Source organism: Falco cherrug, chromosome 6, assembly GCF_023634085.1.
Source record: "Falco cherrug isolate bFalChe1 chromosome 6, bFalChe1.pri, whole genome shotgun sequence".
In the NCBI taxonomy this organism is placed as follows: Eukaryota; Metazoa; Chordata; class Aves; order Falconiformes; family Falconidae; genus Falco; species Falco cherrug.
Genome location: NC_073702.1, coordinates 87882631 through 87901044, shown reverse-complemented (window position 1 = coordinate 87901044; position 18414 = coordinate 87882631). Strand labels below are relative to the sequence as shown.

Sequence of the window (18414 nt, the reverse complement as noted above, 5' to 3'; positions counted from 1 at the left end):
TGAGTATACTTGCAAGTTATATTCTGGATTCTGTGTCTATAAAAGCTGAACGATGCTATTACTTAAAGAAAGAGGCACTCTTGCATGCACTGGAGAACCTCCCTGTCCTTAGTGAGTGGGACCACTTAAGTAACAGAAATGAAAGGGACAGAGGAACTCTTCTGACTTTCCTGTTGCATCCCAACGCACTTTCCATTCATTTCCAGAGTAGCAGTAGGTAACACACAGCCAAGGAATGCTCTGAAGTCTCAAAGGAAGGAAATTTTTTTGCTTATCAACACGTGTGGATTAACCTAGCAGCTAACTCAGCTCTTCAGGCTCCACACTGGAATCAGCATTTGTCCCTCAGAGGGAGGTGACCACGATGTGGCAAGTTAGCTTTTCAAGAAAAAACATGTGATCTCCCTCCTGCACTTAACAGCTGTCAGGAGGGGGCTTGCAATGATGCCCAATACAATGGGGCACCAAACAGCCCAACACTCTTACACTGCCATATCAAACCCAAACCTGAAATCAGCCACACATTTCCTTCCCTCAGGTGAAATCATGACAGGGGGCATTCAATAACAAATGGACTACGGACTCTTGCTAAGAAATGACATTGCTCCAGAAACATTGTTTATTGGTAATCTATCCCATTCAGAATCATTTGCACCTCAAAATGTTTTATGTATCACCGACACATATCGCTTTTTAAGGATCAGTAGCAGGCTCTCCTTTAACATTTTTACACTTTAACTTGGAATTTACATTTGCAAAGTTGACTTTTGCATTAAAATTTTTTAAGACAGTCAGTGAAAAAGAACATGATGTTTGTAGACCTGAAACTAGATTTTCCTCTGTTGCCATTTTTAAGGTTTTGGTAATAGCTGATAGTCTCTTTGGTACCTCATCTCTCTCAGAGGGGTGGCAAACTTTCTGGAAAGAAATTTATCTTCCTTGGTTATCAACTGTCAAGACTCAAAGCATCTTACCCTTCCTTTCCAGTCTGTAAAGACAGTGGTTTGGATTTATCACAACTAAAGAAAGATGGGCTGTCTTGTAAGCAACACTTACCAAATACACAATGTAAAAGAAAAGTAGTCTCAATAAGACTCCTAACTTCTAAGCAGCTAAAGCTTCATGCACAGTATTCAGATCTGTTTCTACACAGTGTTACTCTATGCCAGCAGCCACTAAGTGAGTCACAGAAAGCCCAATACAGCATAAAAAAAAAATAATAAAAAAAAAAAAAAATCAATGTGAGTTGGATCAGTCCCTTAAAAACTAGAGGGTTTGATTTATTTTAAGGAAATACATTGGTGAGAATCACAGGGAAGAGGGAGAACTCTTTCAGCTTGCCTACTCTATAAATCAAAGCGATTTCCCCCCAAATAAATATAGAAGTGAATGACCATTTTAGGACTGATGTGAATCAGCCCAGAAGGAATCATTTTTAAGAAAGTTGTTAGTGAATGGAAACAGGTGGCTATGATTTGAGTTAAACTGCAACCTTAACTGTAGCGTTTGCTATCATGAACACTATAACAACAGATGTACAGTTGCACCTTGGGATGAATTCATTATGGCCTGAGAAACATAATCATGCCATTCAGACCATATTTTGTCCATATGCTCATGTGGTTTACACCCCTGGTTTATTGGCATTGTACTTGGATATATAGCAGGAGACTCCCAGGATCGTAATTTGCACTTACTGTAAGCGTTCAGGAGAACCCCTCTGTAGCATAGGTTTCACGTTAAGGCAAAGCCTCTTTTAGAGCTGGGAAGGCAGGCCTGGGTCACAGCCTTTGTGGACACTGCGGAAACTTAACATCACCGGGGAAGCTTTTCATACAGAAGTCATCACATACCTCAAAGAAATAGAAAAAAAATTAGCCTGAAGGGTACAGGGGGCTACTGTTCAGGACATTTTAGAGTTATAAAAATGTAGATTATATTGCTATCTTATCCTGTAATTTATGGGATGAATATTGTAATTCATTGAATGTCACGACTTATCTTTTATTCATATAGTTACTACTCCATTACCAGAGAGGGAGGTTTGTCAAAGGTTAATTATTTTAAATTGCTCAGGCAAATTTATTTTGATTTGTACAATTTTTTTTGAATAATCAAAGGGCTATATATTCATACTGCCTTACAAGGATACATTCTATAAAAAAAATACTCCTTTATGATAGAGTCAGATTAAACAAATGCTTTCATAAGGACCAAAAATGGATTCTTTCAACCCTTAATGTAAAGAAGCTAAAAAAAAATTGGCAACGGTTCTATTTCCCCCTTCAGTTTTTTACCATAAAAAAATTCCCTAGCAGTCTTAGCCTGCTGAATTATCCTTCCCTCCAGCAATCTATTTACAAGTAAAGAGCATCTTGCCACAAGCTCAAGACCTGTGTCCCTGGGGCAAGGACTATTCATTTTAATTGCTTCCAAAGCACCTATCACAACTGGCTCTTGATTTGTGCTTCAGCCATAATTAAAAAAAAAAAAGCAGTACCATAGTACTGAAGTACCTATCGCTCTGAAATTGCCCACTGCTCTCTACTTCTTGGTTCCTAGAGATGCTCAGTTGTTATCAATTCAGGCAGGCCTTTGCCATTCAGCTTTAAGCACTAACATAAGAGCACAAGTCCTGGAAGCGATCAGCAGATCCACCCAAAATAGTGCTCAGAACACACAGAGCCAAATCTCAACACTGCGTAACTGGAATACCTCCCTCTCCGCTGACCCACAAGAGAAGCCCTGACAGTAGCTGGAAAAACACTTCCAGTAGGAAGCTGTGATATGGACTAAGAAAACCAGGATAGCAAGCTCGAGTAAAGTCTTTTAAACACAAAACACATCTTTTCTCCTTTTGAAAAAAAGAAAAAAAAAAATCATTTAGCCTATTTCTGTGTCTGTTTCCCTGCAAGCAAAGTGGGGATAATGATACTTACCCCGTAGGAGTGCTGGAAGTTTAAATCCATGCACAATCAAGTGCTGTGAAAGCCTTAAACGGAAAGTGCAAAGCAGGTGCTGAGCACTGTACTAAAAAAATAATTACTATTCTTATTACTGAACTTCTGATGAGCCTGCTGGAGCTGTAATGGCAGGGAGGATGGTCGTCGAGGTTCAAGGGATCTTCATCTGGGCCCTTTTCTGCACTTTATGTTGGTTTCTAACTGTTGTAACTGCTGCTGTTGAGACAGAAATGCTTCTTGGGACAGTAGCGTGCCATAGCAAGGGAGGCACAGCTGCTATGTCAGCACAGCTGTGGATTAGAACTCATGCTACACAGCAGGCCAGGAGCAACGTACGAGGTACAGCGTGGATCACTCTTCTGGAGAGGGCTTCATTTTCAGAAGCTCTCATAACCAGGAGGCAAACACTGTACCCATAAGGGCAGGTTCAGACCCTGTGCTGCATGGATGAGATGGCACCAGAGCAACACTCCTGCAAGGCTCCGTCAGCCCAGGCAGCGCAGGGTGCAACACCAGCCAATTCAACCTCCCTCCGTGCCACCGCCGGCACCAGGGAATGGCGGGGGGTGATCTGGGGCAAGAGGGAAGGAAACAGATCCTGCCACCCACCCTGCCTTTAACACAGCTGCACTATACTCCTGAAGACGTGTAGCTCCCCCATCTGCGAGCCTTCCCATGGGGGAAGCACACATTTGTGGGTCTTGGCCACATGTACCATCAGGACATCAAAGCCAGCTTTCACTGGCTCCCTCCCAACTCGCCACCACCTCCCCCCACTACAGGCAAGGCTGCATTTGCATTCTGCCCGTCCTCAGACAATATTGTGCTTTATGGGCCCTCTGCCAGCATCTGCTGTGGCTTTAGTGAGAGGAGACAACAGCCTAAAAATGTACCTTGAGTTACCTTAAAGTCTGGTAGCTGGAAAATGAAGCTATGTCCTATTGTTCTACACTCCCCCAAACCTTCGTGTTTTCATAAAGCTCTTGGACAATATTGGGGGTGGGGGGAGAAAAAAACTCCGGGGAAACAGCTGATTAGATTCTGGCAAAGCGGACCAAACATCTGCTTCAAACAAAAGACATCTGCATATTTCACATTTATTTTTCATAATTTACAGAAGCAACCTGCCAAAATTTAGCAAGGGAGAATAAACTAGCACATAATTAGCTAAAGTTTGCTTGCTTTAGAAGTTATTAGCATGAAGCCCAGTAGCTCACCTGGGAGGACATCAAGGAATGTAGATAACTACAGTTTGATTTTGTAAATTCAATTTTCGATCTGGTGTGCCAGGCCAAAAAACAACATTGCCATGCCAATTAACGCAAGCCAGCAAATGTCCTGATGTCCCTATGTCATACACTGTACAGCTGTCTCAAAGGCATTGATAACACTGTTTATTAAATAAGGATCGATTAGACAGACGGGTTTTTTTGCTCCAGTTTAAGTGGTACAGCAGGCTGCAGGTTGGAGAGCAGAACAATACTTTTTTTTTTTTTTTTTAAATCAGGAGGTACACTATGTGCTGTGTGTACAGATGGTACAACGAGTGCCGAGGAAGCGGGAATTTTTCAAGGCAGCCAAAGAGTCTTTGTTTAAAATGCAGTAAAAAGATCCAGGAATGTATATGCCCTCAACTACACTTCCTCAATTGAATTTTGTCATCTACTGGGTCATTAGTACATCTGATAGCTAAATACACTTCAATTTTAATAGAGTTAGGGGAAATAGCATGAAATCCTGAGGTTTTGAAATTCAGCTTTGAAATCGATAGGTGTTTCACTAAGTACCCTTACTAACTCAGTATTTGGCCTGTAAGGGCAATAAGCAGGAACAGGCAGCACTTCAGGGTGGGAAATCCTGCCTTTGCTGCAAATGGGAGTGGAAAAACTCCCGTTAACTCTGACACTGCCAGGGTTATACTCTGGAGCTGAAACAGGAGTTGAAGAAATAGGAAAGGGCTTTCTTACAAACCCCAAATTAAACACAGGTTCATAAAAGCATCTGAAAATCTTCTGGATGAACCAAGGTGGAGGTTTGCCCTTCTCTCTCTCCAAGGAAGGATTTATTGTTTCAGACAGAGACCATGGGAAACTCACTCACTTGGACTGAATTCTGCTCCACATTTCAGATTTATTTGAACCTGAATCTCAGAGCAGAACTCAGGGAGTAAAAACTTCACTGCCAAAAAATTCTGTCAACCCCAAAGGAACACAAATTGCCAAACACAGCACAGCTCTAAAAGACACTTCAAGACCCTTAATCTGGGCTGTATGGCTTGCACCTCTCCATAGTAAGATGAATCCAAGACTGAATCTGAACACCATGAACTTTGTGGGAGTGGTGGGGAATGTATGAGTGAGTGAAATAACACCACTTATATCTGCGAGGGGTTAGTTACAAGGTTTTGCATCTGAATGCTAAGGATTTGGGCAGCAGAAAGTCTGGAGCAGAAGCCTCTCTGTCAGACTGAAACATCCTCACCTGAACAGGGATTCAGGGCTCCGAATCATGCCCATCACTACCTTAAGACACTTTCTTTTTCCCCCCATGGACTTATTGCAATTCAATCATAGAATCCAAGCTACCTAATCTCACTATAGAAATGACAATCTCTAACATAACAATCTCCGTAATATTAAAGTCATTCAGATGCAGCATTTGAACTGGTAGTAAAGCCAACTATTGCATAACTATAATAACCACCTCATATGCTGAGCTTCCTTCTCCCTTGCTACCAACACACTTCAGGATCATCATTTCCTTTACAAGTGATAAAAACTGACATGTACAGTAACAACATGAACTTCCTAGACACAAACTTCCCTCTTGGCAGAGGCAGGGACAGAACAGAGACCCCACTGCATGCCAGCTGCAGCTATAACTCTTTGCATTCTTTTGCTTTTTAAAAACATAAATAGAAGCCAAGAATGGTACAGTGGAACTGAGTAAAAGCCTGTGTTGACCTACACTTACTTCAGGATGCTCCTAATTAGAGATACGTAATTTAAATATTCACTCATTTCACTTTGTTTCTGTAAGAAATTTCGTAACCTTGTTTGCCTCAATCAAGACCACTGTTGTCTTTCTGGGTTTATTAAAATAGGATTGCTACAAAACTGAACTGCTTCTGCTTGAGCTACTCTTTTTAATTGCGCATTTTGAAACAAGATAGAACTTCAAACAGTTAGAAGCACTTTACTAAGGATATCAAACTGGTACTCAAAATCCTGGCCCTTTTTTTTTTTTTTTTTCCAGTGAAACCACTGGAATAATGATCTATCTGTCAGCCAGTCTATAACCAAGCTTGCATTTAGGTATTTTAGATCCCGTAGAAGTTTCACCTTAAAAGTTTTATCCAGATGTAGCCGTTCTGAACAAGACCCAACAAACTTGAACCACTGTATTGGTGCTACTGAAATTTGCTAGAAAGGATCTCTTCCTTCAAACTTGATTTATCTACTTTGTGTCTTTAAAATGTTCTTCAGCCACTCCATTTACCTGCATTTAACCTCTTCCAATTTGGTCAACACGGAGTTCAGCAATTTCCACTGACATGCTTGAAACAGCGAAAGATGAACTCTTGTTGCTTGTTCAAACTGGACAGGCTATTCTACAGTTTCTGTGGGACTATGTTCAAGCTTAAGTGCCTCAGGGCTTTCCTAACACACAGGTGAGGCTTTAGCCCTCTGCAGAACCAGGATTTAGTTACACTGGCAGAATGACCACTTTGTGCAAAGCATGAAGACTTCCATGGCACAGGCACTAGCAAGTGACCTGAGAACACTTCTCTTCTACAGATCCTTATTTCTCAGAAAGCAGCTTCTCCCAGGCCCTACTGCTGAGGCTGCCTTGCTGCCCACTCCTTACAGCCACAGCATCTCTGTCAGAATTGTAACCTGCAGAAACACCAACTGGTAGAAATAACAGTTTTTCCACTGCTCTGGACATAGCACAAGATGAGCAGCAATAGATGAGGACAGTAGCAAGCAGGCAACATCAAGCAATAGTAAACATGCATCCTCACAGGATGTATCTGTTGCAGTGTTAATTGTGGCCTGCAGTATCTTGAAACAGTGAAACTGTGTGCCTATGTGTCCTTTCCTTAACATTAGGTTTGATCTCACTCACACTCCTAATTTCATTTTTCTGCTTTGTCATTATTCAACTTGTTCACTCCTTTTAATTGCTCATACAGTAATTTATCATATATATTTTGTTATAAAGATTTAATTAAACATATATTAACACAGTTTAATGATCTTGCCAGTGACCAAAATTCTCCTGTGGATTAAACAGAAAAGGAGGCATTGAACATAAATTTGTACAGTAAATAAACAAAACACAGACAGCCTTGTAAAGCAGGAAGAAAAACAAGGCCTACATGACCAATCTATTTCAAGAATGTTACAAATGGGAAGCATTTACTATTTTAAAAACATCAATCATATACTCACTCCATTTATTTACTTATCTGTGTTCTTCATGTAAATCTTTCTTGAAAGTATGTAAACTCTTTAGAATTATAAACAAAAAGTGAAGTCACATTTTGTATTTCACCTGTTTACACTGTAATTACTCAACTTTGCTGAAAGCCGATGAATCAGAAGTATTTCATTTCTATCTGCACCTTTTAGCTGGAAGGAACCTATTTCATATTTCAGTATAAAATTATATGAGTTACCACTAGATGAGGTAAGCTGCAAGCCTGCCTATATGTATGTTTTGACATCATGGATATTTGCCATAGGTCTCCTCGCATTTACAAAACAAGACAATTGCAGTACACAAGAGTAGATACTCTATATAGCTAGGTATCAAAATACCTAACAGGCTAAAAATTCACATCCTAATACACCTTACAATAAGCTTTCAACCACATAAACCCTCAAGCTGGTGTCAGAGTTCCAGATTTTGTTTGTCTTGGAAGAAGATTACGGATACGCACAAGGTCAGAGAAGAGGCACCATTGCTCAGCACAACATAAGTAGGAACTAAGTAGGTTCTGCAATGCCTTGGCTACCTGTCTTTTATTTTCCTCCTTCTGGAGGCTGATTTTAGCTTATTTTTCATCTGAGATACACTGCACAGCCCAGCAGTCTTCTGCTTTTCCTTAGTTTCATGAAGAAATGGTTGAAATATTTTTTCCCTACCTTCACAAGACTGGGCAGGCCCTGACGCAGAGACCCTTTGATGGTAGCCAGAAAACACCTCTTGCAGTCTCAGCCCCCTCACCCCACTTCTCCCAGGGCTGTACCTGGACTGGGACCAGCCTCAAACCACTAGCCTTTCTCCTCTTCCACCCTAGAAGAGCGTGGCACGGAAAGAACCTCCATTGTATTTTGCTTGCTCAATTCATCGCATGTACCATTCTCAACAGCGAGAGGAAGCAGTTACCAGTGATACACCCTGCCTGAGAATTACAGATCCCTCAGCGATGCCACATCTCTGTCCATCTTCAAGTCTTTTTTTTTTTTTTTACTCTCCATTTGAAAGCAGAGAAGCCATTAATAAAAAATTTGTTTCACACTGTGAGGGAAAACACTTTTATGAGCAATTAATGTTCACTGCACTCACACAGACTTAAAAAGAAAGCCCCACACAAGTCCAACATTGTTTATTTTGTTGCCTCCCTGGAATTCTGAACAAAGAAAAGGCCAGTTTTCAAGTCATGCAAGAAGAAAATGAAGCAACACATAGCTGCAGCATGCTCAGAGTGCCCTTTCTGGCTCTCATCAGTGCTGCAAAGCTGGGTGAATAGCAGCGGTCATCCTACAGCCCTTCTCACTTGCAAGCGGCAACAAAAGGGCGCAGACCAGTTCAGTGGTTAAGTTTGCTGATGACTGAACAGCTTTCTGGAGATAATCTACAAACATAGGCGTGGCTGAGCCAAACACACTGAGAAGCTGCATGTTATATATCCCTGAGTTCTTGTATCCTGGGCAGAGTTTGAGACTCCATGGATTACACAGAGGACCTGCTTTTATACACCAACAGGTACCAAGCTTGGCAGTGAAGTATATAATGACACTCTGAATTGTCATACACGTGAATCCCTCCCAAACACCTTGGGGCACACATACTTACATATGTCCAAATGTCTACCGTAAGTCCTGTGAAGATCTCCTGCAGCATCTCACCACCCTGCACAGCAGTAATTATTCTTTGCTTCTCCAGCGCTTCCACAAGCCCATTGCCAGGCTAATGATATATCAAACATAATAAAAATGGCAAACATACCTTTCCAGAGTTACTTTGGTCATCTTGGAGCAGGGTCGTATTCTGTTTTGCCAGCAGCAGCAACTGGAAAACTCAAGAAGTAAAGCCAGCAAGACTGTAGTTTTCAAACTTCCCTCTTCCAATAAGGACATTTAAGACCTAAAAGACAGGAAAAAAAAAATCTATTAATGGTAACAAGATCCGTGCTGATCATTTCTTGTGCTACACTAAGGACTATCCTTTGCACTTTCTCTCTGAAAGCACTGGGCTAAATTGCCAAGATTATTGAAAAGGGCAGCCAGCTCTGGTTTGCAACATAGCAGCTGTCTCGGAGGCATTCCTCTCAACACCACTCCAGCTGAAGCTGGAAGGTCAACTCCAGTTTAAAAAGAGGATGCAGGTACTGTGCTATGTTCTTTGGGAAATGCAGCAACCAAGGCTCAGATCCTCTGAAACCCTAACTCCTCCTGACTAGAGGATATGAGTGTTAAATGCATCTACATCTCACTCTATAAAACCAGCACCTCGAGGAGCAAAAGGCCTTCTCATGTGCCGATCTGGTTCTGGTAAGGGTGTCATCTGTTCATAAATATTCCTTGGAGATTTGCTATGCAACCACTGATCTGAACCAAATCTGTTTGGACTACAGAATTTTCATCACAATATCACAAGCTGCTGTTGCAATATACACAGAGCTGAAACAAAGAGGATTTATTATTCTACTGAAAGATCTCTTTTGGCCAAACTTGAATAAAAGCATCACATATTGATACTTGTGTAAGATCATAAACTCAAATGAACACCAGCTGAAGAAGAGGATAATGGTAGTGCCAGATGACAAACTGATACAGTCATCATATTCATCAACACCAACAGCAGCCGGTCACTTCCTCCCCTTTGCTGAATTAACCATGAAGGATTGTTTTTAATGATAACAAGAACATGTTAAAAGCATGCGTCTCAGTGCCAGTTCAGAATGGGAAACTCAGCAGCACACAGCTGAGGAGGAGATGGTAAAAAAACCCAAACAACAACAACAACAAAAAAAACCAAACAACTTGCAAGGAAGGACTAAAAGGAGGTGGAAAACCAACCAAAATATAACTGGGGGGGGGGGGGGGGGGGGGGGGGGGCGGGGCGGGGGAAGAAATACATTAAAGAGTAAAAAGCAGGAAGAAGTTTGACGATAAAAACATACTGCATTATTCAGACTTGTGGAAGAGTGTGTGAACAGAAGTGATGACAAAAGCTACAAAATTCAATATGATCACTTGAAGGGTGGGAGTCTTTGCAAGCAAACACACTACTTTACAGCAAAGGAGAGTCTCAAAACATTTGAAATAAACATTGAAATTTTACACATTGAGTTACAAGCTTGTTTATAGGCTTCACGTGGTCTTGTTTCTTTGTAATCCTGAGAAGTCGGACAGCTGCATTGTACACATGGCATTTTCAAGTGACAGTGGCATTTTCAAAGGAGAAATCTGTTCAACAATTTGGTGCTTGGGTCTCTGTTTTGAGACAAAGCATCCATATTGATCTCAGTTGAAGAAAAAAAAAATCATACCTAAGGCTTTAAGGACAAAGCCACTGAAAGAGGAATGTCTTTTTACTTTTGTTTTTTTAAAATTACCACAGGTTGACTGATTTATCTTTATTAATTACTGTAAGCAGCTGACTACATAATGTAAATTCAGGACATACACAAAAAAAGAAAAAAAGTTCTTCATTTTTTGCAAGGATCCAAACAAGGTACAATCAAAAATAAAAGAACAGGTGAAATAACTTCAATTAATTAAAATTAGTTTAATTTAAAATTAATTAAAAAATATAAATTTTCATGTTTGGAGCTTTTAGGTTTTTTTTTCATAAATCATCAGTGTATCTTCTCCTGGTTTCAAGTGACTTCCCAAGTAGAAGGATCACATCAGCCACGCTAAAGCCCCTCTTGCTGTCAGCCATCCATCACCTCAGAAAGCGTGCATGTCTCAGGGGGCAAAGAGAGGGGGGTTACGAAGCAGCAGAAGAGGTCAAAGATGCTCCCACACTTGGGTTTTCCCTGCTGCGTTTCCTTCACAGCTGCTCCTACCATGAATTTATGGTAAAGTGGGAAGCAAAAGTACATCTTCTGTGGAAAAGGTCTAATGCAGCTTGCTCTTGCTAAAGCTCCTCTAAAAGTCAGCCCTGGAGCACCCACATGCATCTGCACTCCCTTTCCCTGCACCTCCCAAAATTAAAAAAACTTGGGGACTGATCCAAAGCCCACTGGAAGGGCTCATCAACTGCAAGAGGCTCCAGACCAACCTGAAAAAACAAAATGCTTTTATTCAGACTGAGAAGCGTACTGATGTTTTCCTACATTTTTTTCAAGCTCCATTAAAGCCACAGGTGTGGGGAAAACGGTTACTAAAGCAGTAATAAAAATATGAAAGACTACTTCACCTATGGGCCTGGGATGGGGTTTTTTGTTTGCCTTTTAAACCTAAATATTTGGTTTGGAAGCACTAGAAATACAGAGAAAGACAGGAAAAGAAGGATTACCTCATTACTGTCATGATCTCACTTTTTATCAGAGCCACTTAGTCTTCTGCAAGGCCTAGGGGCACTCAGGAGAAGACTTAAATACTTCAGTGAAGAATAAGTAGGTAAAAAAAGCAAACTACAAATGAGTTATCTGTAGCTTGTACCACTTCTTCCAAAGCTCATTTCAAATAAGGCTGCCCTTCATTTGCAACAGAAACCATGGTATGAGGTCCCAACAGAAGTCTGTCAGACCTGCCCTTGAGAGATTTTGCTTTGCTCCATGGCAGTTCTTTCAACCTTACATCAGCAAACTCTCCCCCTGTAAAAATACTTTTGCGCAACCTGTGGTGACCTCTCAGTTTTCACCTGAGCCAGGTCCAGCTCTAAAGCATCCAGTGTGTTGTTGAAACGCTCTCAGAGAGCTTGTGATGGCAATAGGTATGTTTTTCCAAAACCACAGAGGGGAACTTCTCCGGCAAAGCCTCACTGCCAAAAGGGCCATGGACATTTTGCAAGTCAGTCAAGCTGAGTATTGCTGCACTTAGCTTTCTTTGTACTTCACCAAACACCTACTGCCTTCCAAGACAGCCTTCTCCTGATCCACACCCATTTTTGTGATGTCCAGTGGGCAAACCTCCTCCATCCTCTTAACCAAGACAATCTTGTGCGTTACACCAGAGGAGCATTACCCTTAGCTAGGAACAAGAGCCAGATGCTCTGCTGTGTAGCAGCAAAGTATTTCAGAAATGAGGGCTGAGAAATTCAAAAAACGTCGATGTTATTTCCGTTGCATGTGATGGAAATAAAGTGCTTTCTGTGGCCTGGTTTAATTTCATGTCAGCCATGCAAATCTCTCAGTAACAGAAGCCAAAACAAATTTTCTAAGAGTGCTAATCAAAAGTCCATCAAGGTTTATACAAAGACTGACTTCAACGAGCTTTGGGCCAGGTCACAGATAAATGCAGAACTTGCAAAAAATAAAGACGATAGGCCTGGCCTGCATGCAAGTTTAAGAGAAACTTGTAAACCCCAGTATTTTGCAGGATTTCTTCCTCTGACTACTTCAGGACTACGCACTTCTCTTAGGGAAGAGGATCTTCATACAGTACCATCTTGTGGAGCCTGTGAGTTTCACCAAGCGGTTCCACAATCACCCAAAATGCTCTTCTGCGCCACAGGGAAAAGGAAACGAAGGCTGAACCCTTTACACAGCAAGCTGCCAGAAGAGCGAGCAGAAAAAGGTATTCTCTGAAACAGAGTCAGACTGAAACTATTACAACTTTCACCGTTCTCTGCCTCCTCCATGTGATCCTCCAGGTCCCTTAGACTAAGTTACACCCACATAACCTTTAAATTAAGTGGGGTAGAGCAAATATATAATAAAATGAAAAGGTGCGGGTTGTCAGTTTTGGTAATTTCTGGAAGACTTATTTAAACTTGCCTGGACACAAGAGTCACCTTTACAATTACTCCCTCAAAGCCTTATGTTTGTGTTCTGCCTTAGAAGGTGTTTAAGCACATCTGCACTATTAGCCTGAGCGCTTAAGACTGATCAGGGAAGAGAGGTTTTAAGGTGATCATATATGCTAACTTGACATTTTATTTCTTCACCAGCATTAACTTGGCACCCTAAGTCCATTTCATTTTTCTTATACAGTGACTAGGCAGACAGTAGAGCTGTTTACAGATAGATTTGTGAGGTCTTTTTGTGCAATACATCTCCCATCACAGACTGGAACAGTATTGCTGTGTAGTATATGGGGGAAGTGTATTGTAGCGCTCCAGGGCCAGATTCACAGTTCTTTTGGCACCTAGACATTTTTGCAAAGATGGCCCAAAGTGGTTAATAACAGAGAAAAATTCATTCTCAGCATTCATCCTGAAACAGCAAGACAGAGTTTGCCAGCTCCTAACAGAATGAACTTCTGTAGTCAAACAAGAAGGTTTTTACATTATTTTGATGTCTAAACAGATATTTTTTTTTAATCCGAAAGTCATTTTCCTGCATCTGATTTTGACAGTCTCTCATACCCCTGAATACATACCTGTATATGAATATACTACAAACTCACTCGTGACAATCGCACCTAAACATCCCTTTAGTTATACTGGATGAGGGAAGGATAGCTTCAGGATCATTTTTGACCCCACAGAAACCAGTAAGGTTTTGCTATTTGTTTCAGTGGGAGAGGGATCCTCTGCCCTTCAGCAGAGGTCTGTGATCACAACTTTTTCCCCACTCCCCCCTCCCCCTAAGGAAATATTAATCTACTGGCATGCTGTAAATGCACCTTTGCATTTATTACAAAAATGTAAATGATTCAAGGCAACAGCAGAAACTTGTGTGTTCTGGCAAAACCACTGATTTTCACCAGGGAGACAGTTTTGGCTCAAGTCTAGAATACGGTCTATTCTTTGGTGCTAGGGATTTGCAACATCTTTGTGAAATTGCAGACTTGGGATACCTGCCTAGAATGGCCCAAGAAACGTTTACCTTCCCAATAAAAACGGAGGCCCACTCAACTATTTCCCCTAAAGGGCAGGTATTCATCTAATGACATCTGGAATCCTTTCCAACTTGGTTCCTGCAGCTAATGCTACTCTGTCATGATCTGATGGTTTAATCCTAGTTATTAAACTGCTTATTCTAGTTAATAATAAAAAAATGTGGACAAATGCCTGCCTGTCAGTGCACCAACCTCAGAGCAAACACTGTGAAGTGGGGCCCCTGCTTTCTTTAAGCAAACGGAACACCGTTTGGAATTCAGAGTTTCAAAGAAATCTGCCAGATCTAATGAAAATATTGGCAAATTTACCAGGGTGGGTTGTTGTTTGTTTTTTTTTTTAATCCTTAGACAACAAAAACCCCAAAACCAGAACAATAAACCCCAGCCTTTGCAAATCTAGTTTTTCCTACTACACACAAAGAAGTTCTTTTCCATGGTCTCAGCAGACAAAATATAACACATACATAATGCATACATAATGTCTGAACCAGCTGTGATATACTTTCACTCAAAATGTTTTTAACAAAAAACGATTTGTTAACAGATGCATCAAGTTCTTCATGATTTTACAGGGGGAAAAAACCCCCAACACAATTCCAAGTCTTCATTTCCCAATGTTTCATTAAAACCAAATATTTTTAGATCCAAAAGATAAAACTTTGCCAGCAGCCTCTGCTGACTAATAAGCCATTTTCTGTTGAAAACACAATATTGATGTGAAAATCGCCAACTAGCTTTTTTAAAAAAATATATTTATACAGCTATAAATAAAACAGACATACCAGATAGACAACACACCACATGTGAAAACAAATTGAACTCAGGATAGCAAGAGGTTTCCATTTCCATCAGTGCAAACTTGAACCTTGTCCACACATTCCACAGCATGGGACTAGATGGATTTGTCAAAATCCAACTGCACAGCCCAGAAGTAATCTTCTAGTTTGCCTGTGCACTAGTTTGGTCATAGAAGAAGATAACCTCTAAAAATCACTGACTTCAAATAAAGTCTGAAATGTTAATTGCAGAGTTCAGACTTTCACTTTCTGGCCCAACACTGGACTTACTTCAGAGTTCAAGGCTGATGCCATCACTTCATTACTCACTGTCCTGTTTCAAACGTGTTTCTCCTCTTTGTTTGTTCCTCTAGTTCATCCATCACGAACAGGCATGGAAAAGACTAAGGTACTTCTTAGGAGGAAGAGAACTTCCACACTGCTTGGAGGCTCCGCTCCAGACACTTCGACAATAGTTCAGGTCTCAATTCCCTCATTACAACAGCCACTTTAGACTCTAGACATGGAAACCACCGAGTCAGAGCACTGCTGTGAAAAAAATAGGTGGGTTTCTATCCAACGTAAGATATTTTATTCTCAGCAAAAATTGCTAATTTTCCACCCGCTTCACTATTAATTATTGTTAATGGAGGGACATGCCAGATAAGAACAGAAGCTCTATTCTTTCTGCTGCAGAGGTTTCATTTCTAAATATCAGGCAAGAAGTACATCTTAAGAGCTCACTTTACTGAAGGGCTTTGGTTTTATTAACTCTAAAGAAGTACTATTGGATTCTAAATGACAGTAACTACTGTCAAGATGATTGTATGAGGTTATCTATTGACAGGCAAGACTCTTCCCCTTCCTCTCAGACAAACAGCACATCTAATTGTATATCCCACACTGAAAGACATCTCAGAGGCCAGGAGTCTCTTCCTAAAAAAGGGTAATTACACATTTTTGGCTGTTTCCCTCAGTAACTCAAGTGCATTACTGCAAGAGGGATGCATGCTCATTCCTATCTCGGGAGCACTGCTGGCTAATCCTTCTGGCCCCTAACCAGTCAGCATAGTTAGAGGCCTCTGCAGTGTCAAGAGTGCAACACTATGTGTCAGTGCCGCTGCTGTTAGAAGGACTAAGGAAAGTCACAACAATAACTGGATTTGACAGTTTTGACCCTCAGTTAAAGGACAGAAGAAGCATATCAAGGATCAGCGGCAGCCGAGCGTTTCCACCCTACCAGCAACCCTCCTTCTGCCACCATTTCTGGTCCCCACCTTCATCCCAGCCGGAGGGCTCAGGGCTGCCTTGGCTCCATTTGTTTTGCTGGGGCAGTTTCCTGCCATTTTAGCGCAAGCACCCAAGCTGAAGCAAGAGAAACAGCAGGAACACATGGCCAGGAAGTATCAGCAGGCTATTAGATCAGCTCATCCATCTTGTGGTACCTCATCTGTAACTGCCTAAATTAGAAATACAGTCTCCTTAGTCCCATACATAATCAAGAGAGAAAGACTCAGGCAGCGCGATTCAAAACGCCTAGGGTTAGTCCTTTCACAGAAGGTTTCAGAGTGGAAGCTTCAGCCTTCCCCAGAAGAAGCCTGCAGAGATTAACCTCTAAATTCAGGAGCATAGATCAAGGCAGAATGATTAGTCCCCAAAGAAAACAATTCTTGAGCTGAATCATCCACTGCTACCGAGATTTACCTAAAGCAGGCAAAATGAAATCAATGCCTAAAAAAACACATCAGGGAACCTCAGGGCAGGAACGACAAAGGCATCCATAAGCTTCACACAGGGTAGCGACATCCTGGCAGCCATCTGGCAGGAGAGGACTCAAGTCCCTCAGACCTGCTAATACCTATTTCCAGCAGCATTTACTCACACAAGCAGCCACTGCTCATTCGGCTCCTGGGGCTTCATGGATTGCCTCACCTCCAATGGGGCCAGGAAGCAAGAATTTGAATTCAAAGTGCATTTTCAGGTAACACATCAGATTGCCTGCTGTTAGAATAACACACAAAAGGGAAAGGTATGGATTAGTCTGAGATGCACCCAGGCACAGCTGCCAGGCCTCTGCATTTCAGCTAGATTAGTTCTCCTTTTTTTGTTGCTGTTAATAATGAACATGAAGAATGAGTCATTTGTCCATCTCTGAAGGATGCGGTATGGGATCTGAGGAATTCTACGCATTGATCGAGAAGGTGGATATTAATGTTTTTCCCCTCCCCCCTCCCCGTGCTCATCTTAGCAAATGTGTGTGTAGGTCACAACACAACGGCCTGGACTGAAACACCATACTAAAGCCAAATCCAACATCCAAAAGTCCTTGACCTTGGTCCAAGTCTCGGCCATTTGAGTCAATGGTAAGACTCCTGCTGGGGTCAGTGATCTGTGCTAATAATCCTCAGTCCTTTTTGGCAATCGCCACCCACACACACTGCTCAAATCAGAAGAAGACCAAATGCTGCTATGCAGTCCAAGCCACATTTTGAGACACAGTATGCATCGCCACAAATTACTCTTTATTCATTTTTCTAGGAAGAAATACAAAGAGTTAGGGTATGGTGGAAGCAGTTTACTGACAAGCTTGAGGTGAGCAACTTATCAATGACTGAGCTTCTGCCAAGTAATATTGACAACACACAAAATGACTTGATATAAAAACCTTTAGACCACACTACTGTTTCAAAAATATTTGACAGATGCTCAGAGGTTCAGAATTTCAGAAGTAGACCTAAAAAAGGCAGATTAATGAACAGATGATGGTGAGGTAGTGAAGTTGCACAATAAATGAAACTTAGCAGATGGCTCTGCAACTATAAAAATCTCCAGATTCCTAGATTAGATAGACAGAAAGGACACTTCCTTTATTTTCTTGAATTATTTCTGCCTTTTCCTTATGACTTCGGGAGTATTGTTGCTATCTTCTTTTTGAATAGCGCAACTTTCCAAATTTATTTTCCCTTCTGCTTTACGCATAATGGATCTCATTGGACAAACTTTCTACTCTATCAACATGAAGGAAAACATTAGGGCGCACATTCGGAGCTGCATATGCACAACCCCATGTTTCCTAGGAAACAAGCGACTGCTCATCTCTGTGTCGAAATAAATTGATGCATCGGTTTTGGCTTCCTACAAACATTAGTATTTTGATTCAGGACAGAATCCCAAACACCCCCAGCATACTATCAGTTGTGATCATCATAATTCTGCTTCTGCTGCTTATCAGCGTTTGAGAAGCTAGCAAGATCATATTGCTTGTTAGAGCTGTTAAAGATAAACTCTGATTATGCAGTGGTGGTGCAGACCTGAGGACAGGCAATCAGAGACACCATCGGTGCTCTCTGCCCAGGGAGCCAGCAGAGCCATATGCATCCCTGGGTGCTCATGTGCAGCCATCTGGGGAGGAAAGAAATTAGTGCCTCC

At 41.4% G+C, this 18414-nt stretch overlaps 1 long non-coding RNA gene across 1 annotated transcript in view; it reads right to left on the bottom strand.

The window, feature by feature from the left end:
- LOC129736373 (uncharacterized) overlaps window positions 1-18414 on the bottom strand; it is a 199365-nt gene that overhangs the window by 142931 nt on the left and 38020 nt on the right. The window contains exons 2-3 of the long non-coding RNA XR_008732871.1: window positions 9201-9338; window positions 1698-1853 (exon numbers count right to left, since the gene is read on the bottom strand). This is a non-coding gene — a long non-coding RNA (uncharacterized LOC129736373). The remainder of the gene's footprint in view (window positions 1-1697; window positions 1854-9200; window positions 9339-18414) is intronic.